A 5339-nucleotide genomic window follows, 5' to 3' on the forward strand; every position below is an offset into this window, starting at 1 on the left:
TTACAGCTGCAGACTCAAAGAATAGACAGTGAAGAATCATGGGAACCAGCTAATTCTACTTGTGGCACTTAATCTTACAGCCTCCCTCATTAGAAAGCCTGATAAGGCTAAAAATAAGTATCATTAATGAATGTCTCCGGGCCACATTAAATTATAAGTAGACTACATGTGTTTTTAGAAAAAAATGACAAAATGTGTAAATTATATATGAAATAATTCTTGACTACTAGCACTATTTTGAGATAATATTTGTACCATTTCATTTTGATTTTATAGATTAAAATGATGTTGCTGCAATAAAATCTTAACTATGAAGATTAGTTAAGGGATAGATTCTTTTCTAAAACTGTATTGTTTTATTTATGTGACTGTACATACTTATGTCTGTGTGTCTACCACATGTTTGTGTAGGTGGCTACAGAGGTCATAAGAGGGCACTAATCCCCATAAATCTAGAGTTACAAGTGATTGTGAACCTCCAGGCATGGGTGGATCCAAGATCATCAAGAAATCTTAACCACTGAGCTACTTCAGCCTCAAGGGTAGAATTTTAAAATAAAATTTAAGCCCTATTTCCTAGAGAATATTTTAAAATATCTTTTAAAATTATGCAATATATGCGTGTCTGTCTTACTTTGCTCTCTCTTTCACTCCAACTCTCACAACTATTAGATATATTACAGCTTTTGTTCATATGTTTCTATTTTGGCGTTCTCACTTATTTTATTACACTTTCCTTCTAGAAAAGAGAGGGGGGCAAGGCCTTTTTTGTCTCTTGCACTCTCTTTGGATTTCCAGTTACTGCTGATGCTACAGCTCACATTGGCAGTGTTCACAGGGCGCTTTATATTTTGACAAATAGCCATCAGACTTTGTGTTGTGTACTTTGATTTTTAAAACTTACAGCAATGATCATACTCAAGTAGTATGGCTATACACACACACGGCTTATTAATAAAACAATGAAACTGTGTAGTTGAAACCATGCAGAGGACAAAAATCACCCAGGTCTCCCATAGATTTGGGAAGTTGGCAACATGACATTATGCTTCAGGCCCTTTTTTTTTTTCCTTTGAGTTTTTCTAGTCTGTATCATGCTGGATTCTCATTGCTCTAGACCGGTAGTTCTCAACCTTTCTAACGTTGTGACTCTTTATTTCAGTTCTTCATAAACCATAAAATTATTCCATTGCTACTTCATAATTATAATTTTGCTACTGTTATGAATCATAGTGTAAATATCTGACATGCAGGATATCTGACATACGACACACAAAGTAGTTGTGACCCCAGGATAAGAACCACTGCTCTAGATCACGCCCTTTCTCTGTTCTAAAGCATCTTTAATTTTGCTACAATTATCTCCTAATGAGCAAGTTTGAAAGCGTTGTTAAATTTAAAAAATGTGTAAAAATGTACAAAGAACAAACATCCTAATCTCTTGAAGGGGTAAATCTTTAGTCTCACCTTGGGGGACAGAATGCTGGGTTTAGACTGATTCCCTTCCTTCAGAATTTGAGAACATTTTCCCCTTCTTATCTGGACCCAATGTTACTGAGATGATAGATCATAGTCTATGTTCAGTTTCCTCATGAGTAGCTTTCTCTTACTCTTTACAGGGTTTATGTTTCCTCTCCGTCTTTGGCAGTGGAGTTTCAGCGTGTGTAAACTTGGACACTGTTTTGTTAATTCAGCTGCTTGCTGAGCAGGTCATTTCAATTATGCCAGCACTTCTTTATGAACACTTCTCTTTGGATAGCTTTTATCATCTCTGCCTCATTTGTTCCTTTTCTTCTCCATTTAGCACTCTCATTAGAAGCGTAGAGTGTCACTGGTCTATTTTCTCCAACCCTCTAATCTAAATGTCTACTCCAGGTTGCCCACTTCTTCCACAACAGAAGCAAAGCTTACAGTTAACAAATTGTTTCACTTTGCACTGGAACACAGTGGAGGGTCACCATCAGTAACACTTTTCTATAGATATTGTCCCTATCACTAGACACAGATGAATATGATTTAATGGGATTATACATGTTCTTCTGAGGTAAAACCTAGTGTCAGTATGCTATATATACTTTCTGTTGCCTACATCTGCAGACCTATAGACACTATAGAGCCAAATGCACATGTAGGTATGCGTTCTGATTTACTGCTGAGAAAAGAGATTTGCATCGGGGATGATTGGCTTTTATTAAAGAGTGAGTTTGGGATAAAGTTGTTTTGCAAGGTAGATTAAATTACCTTGGCAAGGATCCTTTACCATTTTTATATGGATTATCAGAATACTACAAATTTACCTTCCAGATAAATAATTTAATTGTCAATAAAAACATTAATCTGTTATAAATGTTAAATGTTTTAAATGCTTTCTGTAATAGCATCACTAATTTCTAAGGTATTTATTTTCTTTATGGTTGTTATTGTCCTTTGGGCTTTTATTTTATTTTATTTTATTTTATTTTTTTGCTTGAAACATATCATAGACTATCAAATAAGACTTTACTTTTTAAATTACTATTTGTAGAATTTATTCTTCTATTTATGCTTTCTAATTCTTTCCTATGTACACCCTGATCTAATGCTTGAATTTTTAATTCACAAGAGCCCTACATATGAAGGACACGTTGTGATAAAATATTAAATTAAATTCAAATAATTAAAGTTAGATAAAATGCTCAAGTACTTGGCACACATATTAGGCACCTTTTTAATTCCTATGATTAAATAACTGACAGAATCAACTTAAGGTAGGAAGGGTTTCTTTTGGCTCACAGTATAAGGGGATACAGTCCACTATTTCACACCATAGCAGCAGAAGCACAGGCAGCTTGTTACATTGTGTCTATATCAGAAAACAGAGAAAGCTGAGTGTTGCTTGTTCTAGTTTGGATTCCATTACTGTGATAAACACTCAAATCTAGAGCAATTTAGGGATTATTTAAACTTATATGATAAAATCCATCACTAACCTGCCTCTAAAAGCATTGCAGCTGTGGCTACTGTGTCATATGTGCATCAGTAGATGACAGAGAAGAGAGAGGCGATGTCTATGCTCAGTGCTCTGACCTGTGAACATCTGAATGATTAGTAGCCTAATATTCCCTGACAAAAGCAAGCCTAACGTGATCACCAGTCCAGAACCAGGCAGGTCCAGGATAGGGAGCAAGCCAAAGATTAGAAGAATTCTGCCTGGGACCACCAGCTCCTGTTCGGGAGTAACCCTGAGACGGATGACCCTCTCAGGGGCTCATTCTGGTGTGCCAGGTAAGAAACGAGCCCAAAACAATCACCAGACACATGCAATCAGGCCAAGACAGGGAACAAGTCTGAAACAACCACCAATACTAGTGCTGCACAGGCCTGGGGGAGTAGATCATGCCAAAGATGACCTCTGCCTGGTACCATAATGCTTGATCAGGGCATAGCACTTCTGAGACCACTCATGGGTTGACCCCAGATATTCAGAGACACTGGATACCAGTAAGGGGAGTAAGTAAGTGGTGCAGAAATGGAAAAGAAAGAAATTCAGAAGGATGTGGGCACAATAAGGAGGCAGCACTGGAGACTAGAAAATAGTGAGGAACAGGCTGATGTTAGTAGTTGGTGATGCCACCTAGGACAATGCTGGGGTTCTGGCCTGTGCTGCTACCAGGGGCCATGTCTGGGTCCATGACCCTGCAACAGCAGGGGTCTGTTACCACCAAAGGCCAGGAGGATGTCCCTGGTCTAGACTGCTGCCCAGGAACATATTTCTTTCTGAGGGCTGGGAAGAACTGACTCTACTTCTCACCTGGATATTGTGAGAGTCAGGAGAGCTAACCTCACCCTGATCCAGCTTTAGTACCTGGGAGAGCGTGTCCTGCACATTGTATGAGTTGTAACTAAGTTAATCTGAGGATATGTTGTGAGAGAGCTGGCCCTACCACATATTTCCCATAAGGCCATGGATGAGGGAGAGATACCCAACTCACCCCTTACCTTTCACCACCTGCAGCAGGCAGGAGACCTAGCTCTGGTATTATGAATGCAGAAGAACTGGCTTTGCCCATCACCAGATGCAGCACTCATAAGAGCAAGCCCTACCTACATCTCACCTGGGCAGCATAGTAGAGCTGACCCTAGTGGCAGGAGTGACAGCAAACCAGCCTGGAAGGTGTGAGCATGAGACAACTGACACTGCCACTTGTCTGTGGTGAGGTGACATGGGCAAGGGATAGATTCCCACTACCATGCTCCTTGCCAGCCACAGTAAGCAGGAGAGCTGACCCTGCCCCTCACCTGTTGTAGTACTCAGGAGAACAGGACCTGAAGCTCACCTGGGCAGCACAGTAGAGCTGACCCTAGATGTGGGTATTGCAGGTGAACCAGCCCTGGGGATATGAATGCAGGAGAGCTGGTCCTGCCTCTTGTCTGCTGGGTGGTGGCACACACAAGGGAAAGACACTCTCTTCCCCTTGTTTATCCCTCACTATCTAGGGCAGATGGGAAAGCTTGCCCTGGGGTCATGAGAGTCAGGGAATGGGCCATGACTCTTAACAGCTACAACACTCAGAGGGCAGACTCTGAATCTTGCCTTTACAACAGGGTAGAACTTGCCTTGTGTGGGAGGTTCAGGTGAGCCTGCTCACTATGGCATGAGAGCAGGAGAGTGCTCTGTGCACAGACTAGCTCCTATACTTGCAAGCCCAGATTCAGGGCTTTAAATTGGCCTACACCAACATCCACCTTCTCAATAAACTGATGGAGTGCATTGAAGGGGCTGATCCTACAGATCCATTTGGATCTGCATGACACGGGGCAATAAATAGTATATCTGATAGGAGTCCCAGAAAACTTTCAGAATTGATAGTGTCCTAGAAGGCAGACCGACAATTCATTGCAATAAACATTTGCAAACAAAGAAGTGTGGACAAAGGGGTATACTATGGGACACACTGTGACACACTACAGCTTCCACAACAAGATTTTTTTCTCTATTGGGGAGGAGGTTGGAAGGGTGGAAGGTGGGTAACAGGGGAGGGAGAGATGAGTGGTATTGGTGTGCATGATGTGAAATCCACAAAGAACCAATACAAAGTTTAAAAGACCCCATTCATGAGAAGGCAGAACATAAAGCAGAAATTATAGAGGAAGGCTGTTTGCTGACTAGTTCATGAGCTTACGTTTAACTAGATTTCTTATGCAGCCTAGGACCACTTGACTAAGGAACAATTCTGCTCACAGTTGGGTCAGGCCCTTCTGTATCAATTAATATTAAGGATTCTCTCTAGAGTATTTCTCCATCAAAGCTTTGCACTCTGATGACTGTGTGTTGAGTTGGCAAAACTATGACACTGACA

At 40.8% G+C, this 5339-nt stretch overlaps 1 non-coding gene across 1 annotated transcript; it reads left to right on the forward strand.

The window, feature by feature from the left end:
* Positions 1 to 2968: 2968 nt before the first annotated feature.
* Positions 2969 to 3100, forward strand: LOC117693932 (small nucleolar RNA SNORA17). Its single transcript, XR_004604515.1, has one exon. It is a non-coding gene; the product is annotated as a small nucleolar RNA SNORA17 (small nucleolar RNA).
* Positions 3101 to 5339: the final 2239 nt, after the last annotated feature.

The sequence above is a fragment of the Arvicanthis niloticus genome, chromosome 21, assembly GCF_011762505.2.
Source record: "Arvicanthis niloticus isolate mArvNil1 chromosome 21, mArvNil1.pat.X, whole genome shotgun sequence".
NCBI lineage: Eukaryota > Metazoa > Chordata > Mammalia > Rodentia > Muridae > Arvicanthis > Arvicanthis niloticus.